Here is a 24,551-nt window from a genome sequence, read left to right as displayed (position 1 = left end):
ATTGTTAAAAAGAAAATGATGAAGTGTTATGCATGAATAATATATGTATAATTCAATTTTTATAAGAAAGCAAATAGTTTAAAGTAGACACAGTATAGGCAAGCAAATCTATCCAGTTGGCCCCTTTTCTAATCACAGAGAGAAAGCGGGCAACAGTATTGACTATGATTCAGAGCAAATTCCATTAAACCTTGTCCTCTGGTACGGTCTCTCTGTGATAGTTTTGTTTTCCTTCTGGTGCTCCAGTTTCCTCTCACATCACAAAGAAGTGAGGGTTGGTGGGTTAATTAGTCATTGTAATTTGTCCTGATCATTTAGGTGAGTTGTAGTGGTTGGTGGGGCTGGAGGAGGGAATGTTGATGAGAATTGATCTGTAAAGAGGTCATTCAAAATTATAAATAGTCCAGGCTAATTTTAGAAAGTTCTGAACCAACTACTTCAATCTGTGTTTATATTGTACTTCCAACACAATTACAACCAAAGAACATGGTCTAATAAAATTTAGCAGCAGGTCACATGAGGAGAACTGAGGAGCAATAAACTTCCTTTCCTCAAAAGGGTTAGCTTGAAGGAACATCTGAAAAATAAACACAAGGAAGCAAGGAGAGAGATTCAAATACTTCACCTTAACCATGAATGCTAGATTAAATACCCACTTCATCCTGATGGTAGCCAGTTGTTATGTTTCCAACAATATTGAATTGTTCTGCAATCACTAGTTGCAACAACATCGCTGTGGCTTAAGTTACTGATTTCCAGTTCTGAAGATAATAAAGATACAATGAAAATGAAAATATGTGACCTATTTGCCTTTCCTTCCTGACAGCAGTGTCCTCTATTTTGGCACCTGTTTCTTTCAGATGATTTATTCTTTCAGTTCTTTTGATCAGATCTTAGATGTCTTTGACTGAGACCATGCATGTCAGAAGACGTTACCTTTGACGGAGGGGTGATCTGACAAAAAAAAATTAAAATTCTAAGAGCAACTTGACAGAATAGACAGAGAGAACTGAACGATTTCCACTGGTGGGAGAAACCAGGACCACAGCGAGTATCCTTCAAATTAGAACCAGGAGACTTGGAAAACGCAGAAAACTCTTCTCACAAAGGTTACAGGCTTTCTAAAAATCTCCCCTCCAAAAATCTGTGGATGGCAGGATGATAAGACTTTCCAATGCTGATGACAATAGATTTTTGATAGATCAAAGAATCAAGAAATGCAGGAACAGCACATGAACAGTGACACAAGAGATGGCAGATGCTGGTATCTGGAGCAAACCAAACAAACAAACTGGGGAGACTCAGTGAGTCAACAACATCGGTGGAAGGACATGGACTCTGAATGTTGCAGACCAAGACCCTTCATTAGACCAGATGATGTGTCTCGAACCAAAATGTCAACTGTCCATTTCCCTTCACAGATACTATCTGACTCACTGAGCTCATCCAGCGGTATGTATATTGTAGCCCATGAAAGAAACTGAGGCTCAGATAACTTACTGTCCTTTATGCCGCTGGCATTTAGGGCAACAATGAAGGACTTCCATCTGTAGCGGTGTTCAGGGCTTGCTTCATCATGTCAGTAGCTTCCTCTCAGTTTACACTACTGTCAGTGATGTGAGTCCCGGGTGGAGTCTCATGAATATCATCGCACTCAGGTGTAGAAGGCTTCATTATTGTTGTTTCCGTAACAATTTTGTCTTGCGAGTCAGGATTGACAGCCCAGTGCTGAATCCCTGAACCTGGAGGACTGGTGGACAACCCTTAGTCCGGCCTCTACCCTTTGACCTGTTTGGCATGGGTAACCCTACCAAGAGCCAAAGCATAAGCCCCTGACTCCAGCCAGCGCAGCTCTCCAGGTCATTGAGACACTCGAGCCTCCAAATCATCACAAGTTGTGGTCCTTTTGGAGAAGACTCAGATAAACCATAATCTAATTAAGTTGTAGGGTCAGTTCAAAGGGACGAATGTCCTGCTCTTCCTCCTGATATTAAGCGAAGGCTGACAAAAGCAAGTCATGTGATATCCCAACTCCATTGCATTGTTTGAAACCTATCCTCTAATAGTTCTGTCGGGTTCCTCCAAAGGACAGAAGTTAGGACCATGGTTCTAACAGTTACTTCAATTTCCTTGTCACTGACTGGGTAGCTAACCCACTACGGTGAAAGAATATTCCACGGGCAGTGTACAATATAGTATCCTGGGATCTAAACAAATATACACATACATGAAGCAACCATCATTTGTCCCTCTCCCCAGTGTATAATGATCTCTATGATTTATTTTGTCCTCGTACACACAGGATGGTTTATTTCTTGCTGGAAGGTAAAGAATTTGAAACAATGAAATAATGCTTCCTGTTTATAGTTATTTCCCCCAACACTGACATCCAACAATTCTTTTATTTGCCATTATTCATTGAAACAAACAGAACCTTTTTGCTTTTCCCTAATGAAAAGCAACTCTACTAGTTCTCTAAGGATGTACTACAAAATAAAGGCTTTCTGCATTGAATTCCTTTCTTACTCTATTCTATCTTTCTATTGTTAGATTCATTTCTCATATTTTTAGTTCACTTGTAAAAGTTTAAAGTCTTTTAAAAAGCTGAAGGACGCAGTTTTCCACTCCGTGCTGATGAAGTCCAGAACAGAAGGGTGTACTTCTAAGCTGAAGATTAATGTCAAGGAGCACTTTATTTCATACAGGAAACTATGAAATCTATTTTCCGATCCCTAAAAGGCCTCACAGGACTGGTTAATTGATATTTTAAGAAAAGACTAAGGTGTGAAAAGTTCTGTATCCAAATGTATGTAAAATCCAGGCACAGAGTGAGAGACACAAGAGACTGCAGATGCTGAAATCTGGAGCAACACGCAAGGTGCTGAAGGATCTCAGCTGGTCAGGCAGCATCTGTGGAGGGAAATGGTCAAACAGCATTTCATATTAAGACTCTTGACATCCAAATGAAGAGTCTTAACCCTCCAGCATCGTGAGTACAATTAAAATCCACATATCATCATGCTTCAAAAGGGCAGCAATTATACCAGTGCTCAAGAAAAGCAGGGAGATTGCCTTAATGATTACTATCAGGTAGCACTTACATCTATGGTGACAAAGTGCCTTGAGAGGTTGGTTATGCTGGAATTAACTCCTGTCTCAGCAAGGACCTGGACCCACTGCAATTTACCTATCGCCACATTAGGTCTATGGTGACGCGATCTCATTGGCTCTTCATATGATTTGGATCACCTGTATAATACAAATACCTTTGTCAGGATGCTTTTTATTGACTACAGCTCAGCGTTTAACACACCTGTTCCTATAGTTCTGATCGAAAAGCTCCAGAACTGGGCTTCTGTACTTCCCTATGCAACTGGATCCTCAACTTCCTCACCGGGAGACCGCAAAATCTGTGCAGAATGGAAATAACATCTCCACTTCACTGACGATCAACACTGGCACACCTCAAGGATGTGCATAGCCCACTGCTCTGCTCTTTCTATGCCCATGACTGTATGGCTAGGCACAGCTCAAATGCCATCTATAAATTTGCTGATGATACAACCATTGTAGGCAGAATTTCAGATGGTGGCGAGAGGGCGCACAGGAATGAGATATATCAGCTAGTTGAGTGGTGTCACAGCAACAACCTTGTACTCAACGTCAGTAAGACAAAATAACTGATTGTGGATTTCAGAAAGGGCAAGATGAGTGAACACATGTCAGTCCTCATAGAACGATCAGAAGTGGAAAGAGTGAGCAATTTCAGGTTTCTGGGTGTCAATATCTCTGGGCCCAATATATCGATGCAACTACAAAGAAGGCATGTCAGCAGCTATACTTCACTAGGAGTTTGAGGAGATTTGGTACGTCACCTGAAACACTCGCAAGTATTTACAGACGTACTCTGGAGAGCATTATAACTGGCTGCTTCACCATCTGGTATGGAGGGGCTACTGCACAAGATCAAAGTAAGCTGAAGGGAGTTGTAAACTTATTCAGCTCCATCATGGGCACTAGCCTCCTAGGCATCCAGGGCATCTTCAAGGAGCAATGACTGAAAAAGGCAGCATCCATCATTAAGGGCCCTCATCACCCAGGACATGCCCTCTTCTCATTGCTACCATTAGGAAGGAGTTACAGAAGCCTGAAGGCACACACTCAGCGATTCAGGAACAGCTTCTTCCCCTCTGCCATCCAACTTCTGAGTGGACATTGAACCTACAAACACTACCTCAGTACTTGTTAAAAATTTCTATTTTTGCACTACTTATTTAGTTTAATTATTTAATATATATTTATATACTGTCTGTAAGTTAGGTATTTTTTCATTATTATTGTTGCATTGTACTCCTGCAAAGTTAACATATTTCCTGACGTGCAGTAATATTAAATCTGATTCCGATTCTGAGCAAACTGAATGGCTGAAGAAGTTGAAGAGAATTCAGAGAATCTCAGCATATAAAAAGTTGCTGTTTTGAGCACTTTCTGACTGAATGAGAGACAGGCACATTTTCAAATGACTGAATGAATGGTACTCTAGTGACTCCGGCTTGAACACAAGGTGAGATGGCTGGACTTTTAACTGTGCCTGGCAACAGCAAACTGTGAGATCCACATCCTTCAGGTGTTGACAGCTGGGAGAAAAGAGTAGCTATCAGATACACCAGTCAACATTTTTATGTTGATATATCAAGTGACGACTTCACCTAACCTCATCTGCGATCTGTTGGCAAGGTGCCAATGCTGAGCCACGGGCCACATTCAGCTCAGTGAGTGACATTGAAAGCAGTCTGACCATCTGTGACTTCCACAAGTTGGGCAGTAAACTAAGAGCCTTTGCACAAGCTTTATCAAACAACTGGGATTTCAGAGCCAACACTATAGGTAAGGAAAAGAACCGATAGATTCCCCATTAAATCTTCACCACGGCCAGAAGTGCTCTGTGGTTATGAAGTATCTCAGAAGTTCAATCATCAGTGTAATGCAGAGAAACATGGCAGTCAGCCTCTTCACAGTATGATCCCACAAACAACGCTGATCGGCTTTAATGTCATTGTTGTATGATTCAGGACACCAGGGATGTTCACCTTCCTCTTCTCCCAGAAGTACAGCCCTTTGCCCATCTGGGAAGGTAGACAAGTCTGTGGTTTAACATCTCATTTGGGAAAATGGTGTTACTGATATTTCAGCAACCTCTCACTACAACTTCAGGTTATGTGCTCACATCCAGATTGAAGCTTATATCGGGTAGATTTATAAATTATAATATTGTGTCCTAAAGTATTGTGAGAATTGAAGATTCTTGTTGGGCTGCTTTATTGAGATAAGATGTTCCTATAGAGCACAGCAAAAGAAAACTAAAAGTAGCTATAATTTTCCACAAGACAAACTGCAAATATTTTGGTAACACTGACACTAGTGGAATGTTGATACTTGAAGGAATCTGGCTATTCTTTATGTGTGAGCCTAGACAGGTCATTCATTGTCAGTGCACAAGTGTAATGGGAATCATAAACTAGTCTTCATCTGGTATTCGCCCACACAACCAACACAAGGAGGATCTAATTAGTTCAGATGAAGGGACCTGACCCAAAATGTGAATGGCCCATTTCCCTTCAGGGATGCTGCCTGACCTGTTGAGTTCCTGCAGTCTTCTGTGTGTTGTATCAACCCTGCTCCTTTGGAGCAGACGTGAAGTGATACTCTGCAGCCCACCAGGACAGGAAGATGATAGGGCATAATTGCTGTCAGTGGGATGAGCTGCTGTATAACATGGGAACAAAATCTAAAAGGGTGAGGAATACAAGACTGAAGACGTTATCACGAGGAGATCTGCAGATGCTGGAATTTCAAGCAACACACACAAAAATTGCTGGTGAACGCAGCAGGTCAGGCAGCATCTATAGGAAGAGGTACAGTCGACGTTTCGGGCTGTGACACTTCGTCAGGACTAACTGAAAGAAGAGATAGTAAGAGATTTGAAAGCGGGAGGGGGAGCAGGAGATCCAAAAAAATGATGTTATATTTGAATGCCCACAGTATACAGAATAAGCTGGATGACCTTGTAGCACAGCTAGAGATTGGTAGATATGACATTGTGGGCATCACTAAGTCATGGCTGAGAGAGGGTCATTGTTGGGATCTTAACATCTAAGGATACACATTGTCTCAAAAGGCCAGGCAGGTAGGCAAAGATGCTGAGGTATCTCTGTTGGTAAAAAATGAAATCAAATCTTTAGGAAAAGGTGACAGCTTTGGAAAATGTAGAATTCTTGTGGGCAGAGTTAAGAAACTGTAAGGACAAAAAGACCTTGATGGAAGTTATATACAGGTCTCCGAACAGTAGCCAGGATGTGGCTACAGACTACAATGGGAGACAGAAAGCACATGTCAAAATGTTACAATATTCATGAGGAATTTCAATATGCAGGTAGATTGAGAAAATCAAGTTGGTGCTGGACCTCAAGATAGTGACTTTGTAGAATACCCACTAGATGGATTTTTAGAGCAGCTTCTGGTTGAGCCCACTAAGGGATCAGCTATTCTGGATTGGGTGTTGTGTAATGAACCAGATTTGATTAAGGAGCTTCAGGAAAAGGAACCCTCAGGAGGCAGTGATCATAATATGATTGAATTCACGCTGTAATTTGAGAGGGAAGAACTAGAGTCAGGTGTATCAGTGTCACCGTGGAGTAAACGGAATTACAGAGACATGAGAGAGGAGCTGGCTAAAGTTAATTGGAAGGGGACACTAGCAGGGATGATGGCAGAACAGCAGTGGCTGGAGTTTCTGCGAGCAATTTGGAAGGGGCATGATAGATACATTCCAAAGGAGAAGGAGTATTCGAAAGGCAGATTGATGCAACCATGGCTGATAAGGAAAGTCAAAAACAACATCAGAGCAAATAGAAACATAGAAAACCTACAGCACAATACAGGCCCTTCGGCCCACAAAGTTGTGCTGAACATGTCCCTACCTCAGAAATTACTAGGGTTACCCATAGCCATCTATTTTTCTAAGCTCCATGTACCTATCCAAAAGTCTCTTAAAAGACCCTATCATATCCGCCTTCACCACCGCTGCCGGCAGCCCATTCCACGCACTCACCACTGTCTGCATAAAAAAACTTACCCCTGGCATCTCCTCTGTACCTACTCCCAAGCACCTTAAACCTGTGCCCTCTTGTGGCATATAACAGACCTAGAATTAGGGGGAAATTAGAGGATTGGGAAACTTGTAAAAGCCCACAGAAGGAAACTAAAAAAGCCATAAAGAGGGAAAAGATGAAATATGAAGCTAATAATATCAAAGAGGAGACCAAAAGTTTTGTCAGATATAGAAAGCGAAAAAGAGAGGTGAGAGTGGATATTGCAATGCTGGAAAATGAAGCTGGAGAAGTAATAATGGGGGACAAGGAAGGGCAGATGAACTAATTGAGTATGTTGTGTCAGTCTTCAGCGTGGAAGACACTGGCAGTATGCTGGAAGATGCAGAGTGTCAGGGGGCAGAAGTGAGTGCAGTTGTTATTACTAGGTAGAAGGCGATATGAAGCTGAAAGGTCTGAAGGTAGTGATCTGGACCAGGTTGACAACACCCCAGGTTTCTGAAAGAGGTGGCTACAGAGATTGTAGAGGCATTAGTAATGATCTTTCAAGAATAGATAGATTCTCGAATGTTTCTAGAAAACTGGAAAATTGCAAATATCACTCCATTCTTGTCAGGAAAGGAGGAAGGCAGTGAAAGGAAATTCTCAGCCCAGTTAGCCTGAGCTCAGTGGTTGAGAAGACATTAGAGTCAATTGTTAAGGATGATGTCTCAAGGTACTTGAAGGCACACGATAAAATAGACCATAGTCAGCATGTTTCCTCATGGGAAAATCATGACTGACAAATCTGTTGGAATTCTTTGAAGAACTGACAAGCAGGATAGACAAAGGAGAATCGGTTGATATTGTGTACTTGGATTTTCAGAAGGCCCTTGACAAGGTGCCACAGATGAGGCTGCTTAACAAGCTACAAACTCATGGTATTACAGGAAAGATTCTAGCATGGATAAAGCAGTGGCTCGTTGGCAGGAGGCAAAGTGTGGGAATAAAGGGAGCCCTTTCTGTTTGGATGCCAGTGACTAGTGGTGTTCCACAGGGGTCTATATTGGGATCAATTCTTTTTACGTTATATGTCAGTGATTTGAAGGATGGAATTGATAGCTTTGTTGCAAAGTTTGCAGATGATATGAAGATAGGTGGAAAGGCATATAGTTTTGAGGAAGTAGAGAGACTACAAAAGGACTTCACAGATTAGGAGAATAGGCAAAGAAACGGCAGATGAAATATAGTGTTGGGAAGTGTATGGTCATGCAATTTGGTAAAAGAAATGAAAGGATTGACTATTTTCTAAATGGAGGGAAAATACAAAAAGCTGAGGCACAAAGGGACTTGAGAGTCCTTGTGCAGGATTCCCTAAAGGTTAATTTGTGGTTGAGTCTGTGGTAAGGAAGGCAAATGCAATGTTAGCATTCATTTCAAGAGGACTAGAACATAAAAGAAAGAATGTAATATTGAGACTTTATAAAGCACTGGTGAGGCCTCACTTGAAGTATTGAGAGCAGTTTTAGGCCTCTTATTTTTAAGAAAGGATGTGCTAACATTGGAGAGGGTTCAGAGGAGGTTCATGAGAATAATTCTGGGAATGAAAGTGTTAACATACAAGCAGCAATTGAAGGCTCTGGGCCAGTACTTGCTTAAATTTAGAAGAATGGGAGGGGAGGGGGGAATCTCATTGAAACCTATTGAATGTTGAAAGGTCTAGATAGAGTGGATGTGGAAAGGATGTTTCCTATAGAGGGCAAGTCTAGGGTCTGAGTGTAAGCCTCAGAATAGAGGGACTCCATTTCGAACTGAGATAAGGAGAAATTTCTCTAGCCAGAGGGTCATGAATTTGTGGAATTCATTGCCACAGGCAGGTTTGAAGGCCAGGTCAGTGGGTGTATTTAAGGCAGAAATTGATAGTCTCTTGATTAGTCAGGGCATGAAATGTTATGGGGAGAAGGCACAAGAATGGGGTTAAGAGGGAAAATGGATCAGCCATGATGAAATGACAGAGCAGACTTAATGAGCTGAATGGCCTAATTCTTCTCCTATATTTTATGGTCTTTATGGTCACCAGATTTATATTTTGCTTATCAGTGTATCCATGACTTAAATATCAGGTGCAGTCTTAAATCTGTTCAGCAGGTAACATTATCGAAGGCAGGAAGCAAAATTCTTAACACTGAATCTTGAGATCAGTTTCCCATTCACTCTATGTCTGCCCAGAAGAACAGAGATCACATTGAAAACACAGCAACACTGTACTTGCTGGCTGGACTGGGACCGCAGCACCATCTCATGAAATATAATGGCAGGGCTCCAAATTCACCATGCAGCAAGAAAACAAAGCCACCCATATAGGAACAGCACAGCTCTGATGAGAGCTATGGCAAATTCAAGGTCACAAGTAACAATTTACATAATCTATCTCATCTTCTTCAAAAATGTTGTTGCAGGGTTAGTGGATTGTGAAGCAATTAATAATAGTATTTTATTGTGTAAGGCTGACTGTAGGGCACATAATATGTTCTCATCAATCAGGCAAGATGTCAGCCTCCGTACATGAGGCCATTGGAGTAGAGTTTCAACAGTTATAATCAGCAGAGTTCACACCAAATATTCACCCTTACTATTTGATGGTACTTTCAAGGCAGACTGCTTGTCTATATCCAAGCTCGTCCCATTATTATAGAGAGGGTACATAGTTTCAGAATCTTCTATACCAGCCACTTAGTGCTAAAAGCTGCATTGAAATATCAGAAGGAATCTAAACATCTCAATCTTAGAAAGTATTCTCTTGGTCAGTTGCTCCTTACACCTCTCCCCTTCTCTGCTCAATACCTGTCACTTGTGATTCACCCAGGGAACCATCTCAAGGTGAATTTAGGAATTGCCTGGGCTGCCGATTTGCCCCAGTGAGGCTGAATGATGATGCATCTATCAAAGTGACAGGTGGGTGGCCAATACAGATACAGCATAGAAGGTCTTACTGCAATATTGTTCATAATATTTAGAAACAAAAAGAGAAGGAAAAGTTAGCCAGGCTATACAAAATTGCCACAAAGCTGTTTGTAAATCCATGCAGAAGGGGTTCTATATTTAAAACTTTGAGACATGATAAATATTTTCATTTCATTGGTAGCCTTAAGAAAATTAGACGGTTGGGAAACGAACAGTGTGCATTTTTTCAAACCGTGCTTACATATCAGTGCAATTAGAAAGAGTTTCATGAAGCAACATGTTGCACGTTATATGAATGGACAGCTGCCAGATTCTTCCCCACAGCCTTCCTTCTCTCACTCTACCGGTGCAAAATAAGGGCAAATTAGGCAGGTTAAAGAATACAAGGGCAGAGTGAGGGGGAGGGCTGGGGTGAGCAGCACAGAGGAATGGGTCAGCATTACTAGGCAGAGCCGCACAGGGAGAAAGGACAGCATGACAGGAAACTGACGGGGGGGGGGGGGTTGGTACATGATGTTATGTTGAATGGAATCAGGCCAAGGTCTAAGGGGGAGACTGAATGTGAATAGGCTAGGGCAGGAGGGGATATCTGAATGTGTGAAAGGGTCAAGGATAAGAGCATCAGCAGGTCTAGAGCAAAAATCAAAGAATGGTGGACCTATCTTCAAGGAAGTTGAAATCTCGGACTCTGAGCAGCGAGACAAGTGAGCTTTTCTCCTTGTGCGATGCTGAAGCAGGCCTCAAATCATCCTTTAAGGTATGTGGTCAACACCATGTCAAAACCACAGATTCGGCAGCGCAGCAGATTCCGCAACTGCATTCGTGAAAGTGCACGTGTCAGCTAATGATTATTTCATTGCGATAATATTTAACTCCATTCATTCCGTCGTAGTATTTGTCAAGACTTGGACATAGCTATGCTTCATTATCTGCTTTGCCTGAGGAACTGGACTGTCGAGTCAACTGACTCTGAAGACTAGAGGTATTTGTTTTATTCTTAGTTGTTCTTTTCAGCCGCAGTGTAGGCTTCATTTTCCATTTGAGTGTTTTAGTCAACGGCCCTGTTTGGCCTAGTGTTTATTGATTTATTTTCCCTTTTGTTTGTATTAAAGTCTGTGAAATATCGACCTACTTCAGTGTCTCTCACTCCGCACTTGGGCCATATCCAAACCATGGTGACACACCATTTGCAGAGTACACATGCACAGAAGAATTTTATACATGACAATGTGCAATTGACATCCCCACCAATGACTGACAGCCTCCAGGATTACATACAGCACATGAATGTGCAACTTTGGTCAGTGTGTTCCCTGTAAACAAAAGGACTGAATGCATGCAGCAATCAGATTTTAATTGAATCTAAGCTGCATAACAGCACAATATTAAAACATTTCTAACTCCTTATCTATAATACAACTGAAAATTAAGAAGTAGATAAGATTTGCAGTGGTATCAAATCTCTCCAAGTCAAAGTAGACTACAGGAGGAATGGCTATTGACATCAATGAATCTGGGGTTGAGAGGGTGAACAGCTTTAAGTTCCTCGGCATACACATCACCAAAAATCTCACGTGGTCTGTACATACCGGCTATGTGGTGAAAAAAGCACAACACCTCTTTCACCTCAGACAGCTGAAAACGTTTGGTATGGGCTCCCAAATCCTAAGAAATTTGTACAAGGGCAGAACTGAGAGTTTCCTGACTGGCTGCATCACTGCCTGGTATGGGACCCGTACTTCCCCCAATCGCAGGACTCTGCAGAGAGTGGTGCAGACAGCCCAGTGCATCTGTAGATGTGAACTTCCCACTTTTCAGGAAATTTATAAAGACAGGTGTGTAAAAAGGGCCCGAAGGATCATTGGGGACCCGAGTCACCCTAATCACAAACTGTTCCAGCTGCTACCATCCGGAAACAGTACCGCAGCATAAAAGCCAGGACCAACAGGCTCCGGGACCGCCTCTCCCACCAGGCCATCAGAATGATTAATTCATGCTGCACAACTGTATTTCTATGTTATATTGGCTGTCCTGTTGTGCATACTATTTATTACAAGTTACAATAAATCGCACATTGTACATTTAAACGGAAACATAACATAAAGATTTTTACTCCTCAAGTATATGAAGGATGTAAGTAATAAAGTCAATTCAATTCAATTCATTCATTATCAAAGGATGTATACATCATATAACCTTGAGATTCATCTCCTTACAGGCAGCCACAAAACAAAGGAACCCAAAAGAACACATAAAAAAGACCATCAAACATCCAATGTGCAGAAAGAAAAAAAATCTAATTGTGCAAACAATAAAAATTAACAAATAGCATTCAGAATAAAAGTGAGTCCATAAACAGGAAGCCCAGAGCAGCTAGAGCATGCCGCAGCCTTAGCCTCAGTTCAACACAGAGCCGAGCAAATGTCACAGATCAGTGAGCAAAACCAGCCCAACCTTCACCTCTTGTCCCGACACCCTGCCTTTTCAATCCATCTAGCCTGACATTTAAATAGTCCAAACATCGGGTCATTCCTCGCACTGGGACTTGGACCCTGATGCATTGATACACTCTGGGCCTGGACCCTGTCATCACGTTACGGCCCATACCCAAACTTTCCAAATCAGTCTGGCTCTTTGACCAATCAAACCTCGCTCTCAGTTTAAGTGGATGGGCCTTGAATCTGTCTCTCCTCTGCTCCAACTTTGCATCAGCCCCGAATACGCCTCTACCTCGCCTTGAACATGCCTTGACCTCGCCCTGACTTTGCCTCAACCTTGCCGCAACTTTGCTTTGAACATGCCTCAACATCACCTCGACTTCATAGCGCCATCTTAAACAAGAAGCCGATCTCCAAGATTAGTTTTAGTTTACCTAGTTCCAACAGCTTCCTGATGAGAGAATGTCAGAACCTGTCCACAGATGAAACAGAACTTCCTGATCCCTCCTGTTCTGGACTCACCTCCTATTGTGGGGGCACGCTCTTGTTCTGGGCCCATTGGCTCCACCCACTGTAGGTTGGTGCTATTTAGCCTATGCTTAGCATAAGAGTATTTCAAAACTTTTCACAGCAAAATAATCAAAACAAAAATTGACAGTGAAACATAAAAAGATACTGGGTCAGCTGACCATTGAAGGAAGTATTAATGTGTGGCTTAAATGAAGAAAGGGGATTCAGCACAGGAGAGGGAACCTTGGAGCTTAAGACTCTGACAGCTGAAAATACATTCACCAAAGTTGGAGGTATTAAATTATAGGATAAACACAAGGACAGACTTGGTGGAAAAATAGAAATGGAAAGTTTTTGGTTGAGTGCAAATTCCAGAGACAGGTACAAATGATGCCAAGGAGAGGCAGGAAAACAAGGATGTTAATTTTAAATATGAACAATTATTTAACTAGGAAACAAGCACAAAGGTGCCGGGTGAGTTGAACTTGTTATAACTTGAACTATGGGCAGACTCAAACTTGCAGAAGAATACCGTGAGATGCCAACCAAAAATTTTCTAGGACTGTCAAGTCTAGAGGTTAAAAAACATGGGTGAGGCTTTTAGCAGCAGATGGGCCGAGACAGACGCCAAGTTGGCAGGTGCTATGGAAATGGAAACAGCCTGTCTTAGAACAGCGTGGATACATTATCTGAAGTTCACCTCCGATATGACACAACGTGAGTCTGGTTCATTTTCTGGCAGTTGTCGCAGGAGATGGCTGTAAACAGAACAAAGTTTGTCACAACGACTATTTCTTCAGCGGTTTGATCGGGGCACATCTGTGCAAGCACGTGGACATCAGTCAGTTAGAACAGCGAGAAAAGTTTAAAAGGAGACGGTTATTTCTTCAGTGGTTTGATCGGGGCACAACTGCGCAAGCGCATGGACATCAGCCTGGTAGAACAGCATGAAGAATTTAAAAGTAGAGAGCTTCATAGAGCGGGCATCAGAGTTGAGGGAGACAGAGTAGGAAGGCTTTGGCTCAATGGGGTTTAAGCGATAATGGGTTGTTGTGAGGTAGGTTGCCTGTGTAGAATACAGACAGGAAGAATGCGTGTGAGGCTGGTTTTCTGTGCTCGGTGTCAGATGTAGGAGGTCCTGGAGACACTCTGCCTCCCAGACGGCCAAGTCTGTATCAGGTGCATCGAGCTGCAGCTCCTTAGGGAACTGGAACTGGATTAGGGAACTGGAGATGCAGCTCAATGACCTTCGTCTGGTCAGAGAGAGAGTGAGGAGGTGATAGAGAGGAGGTATAGGCAAGTAGTCACACCAGGGCCTGGGGAGACAGAGAAGTGGGTAACAGTCAGGAGAGGGAAGGGCAGAAGTCAGAGGCTAGAGAGCACCCCTGTGGCTGTAGCCCTTAACAATAAGTACTCCTGCTTGAGTACTGTTGGGGGGAGACACCCTACCTGTGGGAAGCAACAGTGACTGCGCCTCTGGCATAGAGTCTGGCCCTGTGGCTCTGGAAGGTAGGGAAAGGAAGAGGATGGCAGCAGTGATAGGGGACTCTAAATTTAGGGGATTAGACAGGCAATTCTGTGTACACAGGCAAGAAACACGGATGGTAGTTTGCCTCCCAGGTGCCAGGCTCTGGGATGTTTCTGATCGCATCCACGATATCCTGAAGTGGGAAGGAGAACAGCCAGAGGTCGTGGTACATATTGGTACCAACGACATAGATAGAAAAATAGAGGAAGTCTTGAAAACAGACTACAGAGAGTAAGGAAGGAAATTGAGAAGCAGGAACTCAAAGGTAGTAACTTCAGGATTACTGCCTCTGCCACATGACAGTGAGTATAGGAATAGAGTGAGGTGGAGGATAAATGTGTGGCTGTGGGATTGGAGCAGGGGACAGGGATTCAGATTTCTGGATCATTAGGACCTATTTTGGGGTAGGTGTGACCTGTACAAAAAGGACAGGTTGCATTTGAATCCCAGGGGGACCAATATCCTGGCAGGGAGGTTTGCTAAGGCTATTCAGGAGAGTTTAAACTAGAATTGCTGGGGGTGGGAACCAAACTGAAGAGATGGAGGAAGAGGTGGTTGGCTCACAAATAGAGAAAGCTTGGAGGCAGTGCGAGAGGGAGGATAGGCAGGTGATAGAGAAGGGATACGCTAGGACCGATAGTTTGAGATGTGTCTATTTTAATGCAAGGAGTATTATGAGCAAAGCGGATGAGCTTAGAGTGTAGATCAGCACTTGGTGCTATGATGTTGTGGCCATTACAGAGACTTGTATGGCTCAGGGGCAGGAATGGTTACTTTGAGTACCAGGCTTTAGATGTTTCAGAAAGGTTAGGGAGGGAGGCAAAAGAGGTGGGGGCGTGGCACTGTTGATCAGAGATAAGTGTCACAGCTGCAGAAAAGGAGGAAGTCATGGAGGGATTGTACTCTATGCAATCTTTGTGGGTGGAAGTTAGGAACAGGAAGGGGTCAATAACTCTACTGGGTATTTCTTGTAGACCACCCAATGGTAATAGGGACAACGAGGAGCAGATAGGGAGACAGATTCTGGAAAGGTGTAATAGTAACAGGGTTGTTGTGGTGGGAGATTTTAATTTCCCAAATATTGACTGGTAATTCCTAGAGTGAGGGGTTAGATGGGGTAGAGTTTGTTAGGTGTGCTCAGGAAGGTTTCTTGACATAATATGTAGATAAGACTACAAGAGGCTGTACTTGATCTGGTATTGGGAAATGAACCTGATTAGGTGTCAGATCTCTCAGTGGGAGAGCATTTTGGAGATAACAATCACAATTCTATCTCCTTTACCATAGCTTTGAAGAGGGATAGGAATAGACAAGTTAAGAAAGCGTTTAATTGGAGTAAGGGGAAATATGAGGCTATCAAGCAGGAACTGGGAAGCATAAACTGGAAACAGATGTTCTCAGAGAAACATATGGAAGAAATGTGGCAAATATGCAGGGGATATTTGCATGGAGTTCTGCATGGGTACGTTCCAATAAGACAGGGAAAGGATCGTAGGGTGCAGGAACCGTGGTGTATAAAAGCTGTTGTAAATCTAGTCAAGAAGAAAAGAAGAGCTTACGAAAGGTTCAAAAAACTAGGTAATGATAGAAATCTAGAAGATCATAAGGCTAGCAGGAAGGCGCTTAAGAATGAAGTTAGGAGAGCCAGAGGGGCCTTGGTAGACAGGATTAAGGAAAACCCCAAGGCACTCTGTTCTGGGACCCCTACTCTTCATGATTTTTATAAATGACCTGGATGAGGAATGGAGGGATGGGTTAGTAAATTTGCTGATGACACAAAGGTTGGGAGTGTTGTGGATAGTGTGGAAGGTTGTCAAAGGTTACAGCGGGACATTAATAGTGTGCAAAATTGGGTTGAGAAGTGGCAGATGGAGTTCAACCCAGGTAAGTGTGAGGTGGTTCATTTTGGTAGGTCAAATATGATGGCAGAATATAATTTTAATGGTAAGATTCTTGGCAGTGTGGGGGTTCAGAGGGATCTTGGGGTCCAAGTCCATAGGACACAAAGCTGCTACGCAGGTTGACTCTGTGGTTAAGAAGGCATACGGTGTATTGGCCTTCATCAATCGTGGGATTGAATTTAGGAGCCGAGAGGTAATGTTGCAGCTATATAGGACCCTGGTCAGACCCGACTTGGAGTACTGTGCTCAGTTCTGATCACCTCACTATAGGAAGGATGTGGAAACCATAGAAAGAGTGCAGATGAAATTTACAAGGATGTTGCCTGGATTGGGGAGCATGCCTTTTGAGAATAGGTTAAGTGAACTCGGCCTTTTCTCCTTGGAGCGACGGAGGATGAGAGGTGACCTGATAGAGGTGTATAAGATGGTGGGAGGCATTGATTATGTGGATAATCAGAAGTTTTTTCCCAGGGCTGAAATGGCTAGCATGAGAGGGCACAGTTTTAAGGTGCTTGGAAGCAGGTACAGAGGAGATGTCAGGGGTAAGTTTTTTAACAGAGAGTGGTGAGTGCGTGGAATGGGCTGCCGGCGATGGTGCTAGAGGCAGATACGATAGGGTCTTTTAAGGGACTCCTAGATAGGTACATGGAGCTTAGAAAAATAGAGGGCTATGGGTAACCCTAGGCAATTTGTTAGATGAGGACATGTTCGGCACAGTTTTGTGGGCCGAAGGGCCTGTATTGTGCTGTGGGTTTTCTATGCTTCTATGTTTCTATGACTATAGACTATAGTTTCATTCTTTCCTCTCCTTACTCAGTGCCGAATACTGGGCAAAGAATCTAACAATTTAGGACTGTGTGGGAAATGGGGAGATGGTGGTGGTATTTCTCAACACAGATGTCGTATGCCAGGACATATTTTCAGAGTTTATTGCTGAAGGAGTTAGGAAATGGGTCAAAGACAGATTCCAGAGGTTCTGTTGTTACGATCAGTGATTCACTGGCTTTGACAGAACAAAAAAGGATGGAACCAAGAAGATCGTTACCACACAGCGGGCTGAACTGGAAGAGATAGTAGAGAAGTTTGTTCTGGCCAGATGTGCAAAGGGAAGCTTAGAGGAATATATTATCACAGTATAATCATACGAGAACAAATGTAAAGGGGCTATGCAGTTAATGGCAGGACTTTTAACAGTGTTGATGTCGAGCTAGACCTTCAGGTCCAAGTCAATAGCTCCCTGAAAGTTAACAGGGCGGTAAAGAAGATGTATGGTGTTCTTGCTGTTATTGAGTTCAAGAGCCAGAAGTTTATGTTGCCGCTTTATAAAACACTGGTCAGGCCACAACATCCATTTCCGGTCACCTAATTATAAGAAGGATGTGTAAGCTTTGAAGAGAGTGTAGCAAAAGGTCAGAAGAATGTTGCCTCAAGTAGGGGGTATGTGCTATAAGAAGAGATTGTGCAAACTTTGGTGTTTTCTTCAGAGCGGTAGAGGTTGAGGGGAGAGCTGATTGAAGTTCAGAAAGTTATGACAGCCATGGATAGAGTAGATAGTCGGTATGTCTTTCCAAGAGCCAAAATGTTTATTAATAGAGGGCATGAATTTAAGATGAGAGGGGGAAAGTTCAAAGGAGATGTGCAGGGCACAGTTTTTTACAGAGTGGTGGATAACTGAAATACTGTATGCTACCAGGGTAGTGGGAGCAGAAAACATAACAGAAGCATTTGGAAGCTCTTAGTCATGTCAGTATGGAGACAATGGAGGGACATAGACCGTGTGCAGGCAGAAGGGATTAGTTTAATTAGATATTATTAGCTCAGTTAGTTTGGGCCACAATTGTGGGCTAAAGGGCATGTCCGTGTTCCGTACTGTTCTATGTTCTATGTTCTGTAGAGACTTCGATAAGGTGCTAACTTGTTGTGAGAGATTCACATGGAACCTCAAAAATAGAATCAGGCTTGGGAGACAGAGCACATTTTAAGTCTTTTGTTAGAACTGGGAGGATGGAAATGAAGTTGTGGCTTGCATGGAAAGAGAAGTCGAAGGTTACCCTTCTGAGAGGGTAGATGACATCAGATTTGAAAATGAATATTGATTGTGAATGACCATTTTTATTTTGAGGCTGTTACCTAAGGACTGTATCATGAGAGTAAATGCTCTCAGAGTCACAGCAGAGTTTATAGGAAAGACAGACGTTGAGATGAGGTGGTTACAGCTACTTTTGTTCTGCTTGTCTCTCTTTTGCATTTGTCTTCACACTCTGCAAGAAGATTTTGTTCACTTTTCATGATCTTAGAGAATATATATTTCCCATAGAGATCTAATCCCTATGGGGAGAGGTGTAGTAGCAATCTGAGCTGTAATTTATTATAAATAAGATTGAAGGAGTAGGAGGTGTGTTTACTCAGTGAGATTAGGAATGAGGAGAGATGTGACTGGAGGTGGACAAAAGCAAATGTCAGGGGTTGTCTGGTAGCACAACGTGCATTGTTAATGAGGACCCACAAAATAGAGGCAGCTGACTTCATTGTTCTCTAACTGACAAAGAAGTCCACGACTTCTTGACAAATTGATAGATGTGAGAGCGATGATGTCATCAACACACACAACTCACTTTGTTACTTAACAATGGATCAATACCTTGTGACCTACGACCTTCACAATAAAGTGAGGAGTCCATGGCGCTGAAAGCACTGGATCTTGCATGATTTAAAGTGCCATCATTCGGATATCACTTTTATATTTAAGAAATCACACACTGCCCTTTCTTTGATATTTATTATATTTTAAATGTCTGCCATTCAGAACAAGGAATATATTCAACTAATTCCTGAGCCTATCCAACTTCTCAATAGCTCAGAAGGCTTAATCGCACATATTCCCTTCCTGCATCAGCCACCCCTCATGAACCAGATTCCCCTCCCCTCTAGGCAATCATCCACCTCCCACTCAGTTCCCCTGCTCGGCTGTGAATCAGCCAATGGCAGCCTGCTGAAGACTAGGGCCCCACCTGCCTAGGGAGATGGAGGGAGGGCACAGCGAGAGAACTCTTGAACTGTGTCTGATCCAAGGCAGCCAGCTCTGACACTGATCAGGGTAGCTACCTCAATAAACCCCAGCACACACGGAGAGACACCATCGCACATGCAAGGAAGAAGAAAGCAAAAGCTGGGTGCATTTACTTCAGTTAGCAGCTGAGGGAGGCTCATCCAAGCCATACGAAAATTAGCATTTTAAAAGAGGGTAAAGCCTGCTTTATTTGGTTAGTCACTGTCAGACGCAGGGACACAATTAGTTCGTAGGCAAATTATTCAAGCCTTGGGTCCTTTTCCAAAGGGAGGGAGCAGTTGAAGTCCATTGATGGAGAGTACAGCATCAGCTTCAAAGGAGTGGGATGGGGAACGGCGAGGAGGAATTGGCATTTGATTTTGATAAAGCGTGCCAGATTAATTGTCTTTGATAATCATGATTGTCAGGGTGAGGCGTGCAGCAAGCTTCCTTTTGTGTGATGCAGCCTGACATATGGGCCAGCCCTGCTACTCAGCCACCGAGACCCTCCTCCCACCCTGCTCAGCGCACAGATCCCTCTTCATACTTGGCGCAACTCCCTAAGAGAAAAATGTGCCACTGCTTTTTATTTCAGATGCCTCCTCTCCTGAAACACATCTACACACACACACACACACACACACACACACAACACCAGAATCTGGATTAATATTGCTGGCAACTGGCAATATGTTGTGAGATTTGTTAACTTTGTGGAAGCAGTTCAATGCAATACATGACAAATAAGCTAAAAAACTGAATTACAGTAAGTATATATGTATATTAAATAGGTAAATTAAGATAAGTAGTGCAAAAATCAGTAATTTAAAACAAGTAGTGAGGTTATGTTCATGGGTTCAATGTCCATTTCAAAATTGGATGGCAGAGGGGAAGAAGCTGTTCCTGAATTTCTAAGAGTGTGCCTTCAGGCTCTGTACCTCCTTCAAGACAGTAACAATGAGAAGAGGGCATGTCTTGGGTGGTAGGGGATCTTGATGATGGAAGCTGCTTTTCTGAGGCATGGCTCCTTGAAGGTGTTTTGGATACAAAGGAAGCTAGTACCCATGATGGAGCTGACTGATTTTACAACTCTCTGCAGCTTGCTACGATCCTGTGCAACACACTCACACACACACACACGCACACACACACACACACACACACACACACACACCCTCACACACACCCACTCACACATGCACACACCCTCACACACACATGCACACACGTTTGACATTGTGAAGCCAGTCTCAGCTCTCCACGTTGTGTGTTATTATTTAGCCGATGAATGCCCATAATTATATTTCTGAATGGCCTCTCTCTGCTCTGCAGGCTCATCACCACTTCAGCAGCCTCTTCACCACAAATGACATGCTTAGTGATTGTAGTTTGTCTTCAAAGCTCAGTCTTCAGTAAATTGTACCCTGCCTCCCTTTCTCACTCTCCTCTCTCTCTCTTTGTGAGAATCAGAATGCTAATAGCAGTAATTTTGTGATTTTTGTTGATGAAGTAGAGAAGCATAAAAAGAATTAGATGCCATATATATTTTTCACTGGATTGCATGCACCTGGGTGCATCTCAATGAACCTTTTCTCCTCTGCTTTAACCCGTTAAGGACCGCACCACAATTGAATGATAAAGGAATCAAGGGTTGATTTCAATGCAGATGGTAGATATCGGAATTAAGAACAAAATGTTGGAAACACTTAGTGGGCTCAGTTGCTAGTGTGGAGGGAGAAACAATGCTTTAAGTCGATCTTTTCTGGATAATTGGGATAGCATTTCCACCAAGGGTCACAACAGGATACAATGGGGTCTTTTAATATAATCTTAGATAGGTACATAGAGTGTAGAAAAATAGAGGGCTATGTGGTAGGGTAATTCTAGGCAGTTTCGGGAGTAGGTTACATGGGTCGGCACAACATTGTGGGCTGAAGGGCCTGTAATGTGCTGTAGATTTCTATGTTTCTATGTAACTCAGGTGTGCAGTGATCAAAAAGGTAAAACTGACTTAGAAACTGAACAGTGTGTACATATGCAATGGTATCACAGTGGTTAACACGATAATATTCCAGCCTTGGTGTTCAACTCCAGCGCTGTCTGAAAGGTGCTTGTACATTCTTCCCAGGAGCACAGGGCTTCCTCCGGTCACTCCGGTTTTGTTCAATTCTGTAACAATTAGATCAATTGGTCATTGTAAATTGTCCTGTGATTAGGCCAGGGTTAAAAAATTGGGTTGATCGGTTAGGCCGGAAGTTCCTGTTCCACACTCTATCTCTAAATAAAAAACAAAAATAAAATATACTGTATGTAGGGCTATCATAACCGTAGCACATAGACTGATAGATTCATAAAGCTGTACAGCACAGAAGCAGGCCTTTTCGGGCTCAAGCAGGTGCAACTCATCTATGCTAATCAAGATTCCTGCATGCTAATTCCACTCATCTACTATTTGTGTTATAATGTATATACTGTCAACCAGTGAAAGGTTGCCTTCCTGGTTTCACCTGAGGTAGACAGAGCTCAACTACATTCTATTAAATGGAAAATTAAATATGAGTGGAGGTTGAAGGAGGGGAGCAGCTGATAGACTGCAACGACCCACATGTATGAACTGCATGCTGAAAGGAATAAGCCCCTCTCAAACAAGCACCAAAAAGCACAGCAACAGTAAAGGCTGGGACCTTTTCTCTTTAGAGGACACTTTAGAGAAGATTTTAAAGTTATGTATGGCTTAGAAGGGGAGATTAAAAGGAAATGTTTCCACTTTTGGGAATTCATAACCGGCATACATAAATATAAGAGAGTTATTACTAAATCCATGAGGAAAGTGAGGGGAATTATTTTAATACAGAGACTGTATAGAATGTGAGGTTTGCAAACAGAGGAAAATGGCTTTCATAAGAAAAATAACAGAAGACTCAAAAGAAATATGAATTCAAAGATAGAATGAGAGGAGACTTTGATGGATTTGCTAAGACCACATTCTCCTCAATAACTTTAAATTCCCTGGTCATGGATGTTCAGTCCCTATACACTTCTATCCTCCATCAAGAAGGCCTCAAAGCTCTCTGCTTCTTTCTTGACTAAAGAACCAACCAATTCCCCTCCACCACCCTCCTCTGTCTAACAGAACTGGTCGTCACCTTCAACAACTTTTCCTTCAGCTCCTCCCACTTTCTCCAGACTCGAGGGGAAGACATGGGCCACAGTTATGCTTGCCTCTTCTTTGGCTATGTTAGTATTGTCCATGTTCCAAGTCCTCCCTGGTAGTACTCCCCAACTCTTCCTCCGCAATATTGATGACTGCATTGGTGCTGCTTCATGCACCGATGCAGAGCTCATTAATTTCATCAACGTTGCCTCCATCTTCTCCCCTGCCCTTAAATTCACTTGGCTAATATCTGACACCTCCCTCCCATTTCTCAATCTCTCTGTCACCATCTTCAGAGAAAAACTGTCAACTGACATCTTTTATAAACCTACCAATCCCCACGTTTATCTTGACAATACCTCTTCCCATCCTCTCTCCTGTAAAAATTATATTCTTTTTTCTCCTCTGCCTCATCTGTTCCCAGGATGCAGCATTCCTTTCCAGGGCTTCGGAGATATCCTCATCCTCTAAAGAAGGGGATGTCCTTCCCTCCACTATTAATGCTGCCCTCATCATCTGCTCTATTTCCTGAACATCCTTGCTCACAACATCATCCCGCGATAGAGTTCATCTAGCACCCCATGAGGCTCCGCATCCAACATATCATCCTCCGTAACTTCCACCATTCCAAAGGCATCCTACCGTGAAACATATCTTTACCTCCCTCCCCCATGCTTTCTGCTGGGATTGCTCGCTCCTTTGTCCATTCATCCCTTCCCGCTAATCTCCCTCCTGACACATCCCTGCAATTGGCTGAAGTGCTCCACCTGCCCGTTCACCTCCTCCCTCCTCTCCACTCAGGGCCCCAAACAGTCTTTCCATGTGAGGCAACACTTCACCTGTGAATCTGCTGGGGTCCTCTATTGTGTCTGGTGTTCCTGATGCACCCTCCTATACATTGGTGAGACCTGTCGTAAGTTGGGGGAACGCTTCATCGAACACCTCTGCTCCATCCACCAAAAGAGGAAGTTCAGGTTCCCAAACATTTCAATTCCCATTCCCGTTCCCATGTTGGTCCATGGCTTCCTCTTGTTTCAAGCTGAGGCTACCTCAGGACTGAGGAGCAACATCTTATATTCATTTGATATGAATATCAATTTTTCCTTCTAGTTAAAAAGAATTCTCTCCTCCTCCCCTCTCCCTCTGTTCCCCACTCTGGCTCTTACCACTTCCCCGTGGGTCCCCTCCTCCTTCCCTTTCTCCTATGATCCACTCTCCTCTCCTATCAGATTACTTCAGCTCCAGCCCTTGACCTTTTCCACCCACCTGGCTTCAACTACCACCTTTCAGCTAGCCTCCTTACCTTCCCCCCACCTTTATATTCTGGCATCTTCCCCCTCCCTTGCAGTTCTGAAGATGGGTCTCAGCCCAAAACGTTAACTGTTTATTCGTTTTCATGGATGCTGCCTGACCTGCTGAGTTCCTCCTGCATTTTGTGTGTGTTGATTCAGTATATAAAATACAGTATTTGTCACTTTAATGAAGGACGAATGTCAATCCATTGGGAAAAAAATATCACAGAAAACAGGCTAAACTGTTACTTAGAAGTGACAATTTGTTTTATGAGGAAAGGTCGGAAACACTTTCCTTATCACCACTGCAGCGGCACAGACGCGGTAGAAAAGTTCCCATGCCAGTTCGGAATGGAGCTCGAAAAGGCAGCCAGTTCTCAATGGGAGTCTTTGATTGGACAATGGTGTAGACACAGTAGGAGCATTCCCGCACAGGTCCAGAGTGGAGCTTGAAAAACCCTGTCCCCATGAAAGGGAAATAATGTCTAGCAGAGCAGACATCGTGGGAGTGGCCATCATCGGAGTGGTCTGAGTCAGAGTGGTAAGGCTTTGGTGAGAACAGTGGAGGCAAGGTAAGTAGGTAAGTTTATTTCTTATTTTTCTTATTTAGCTCTTGAAAGAATAGGG

Source organism: Mobula birostris, chromosome 19 (genome assembly GCF_030028105.1).
Source record: "Mobula birostris isolate sMobBir1 chromosome 19, sMobBir1.hap1, whole genome shotgun sequence".
Classification (NCBI taxonomy): domain Eukaryota; kingdom Metazoa; phylum Chordata; class Chondrichthyes; order Myliobatiformes; family Myliobatidae; genus Mobula; species Mobula birostris.
The sequence above is the reverse complement of the archived record's forward strand: the minus strand, read 5'-3'. Positions refer to the sequence as shown.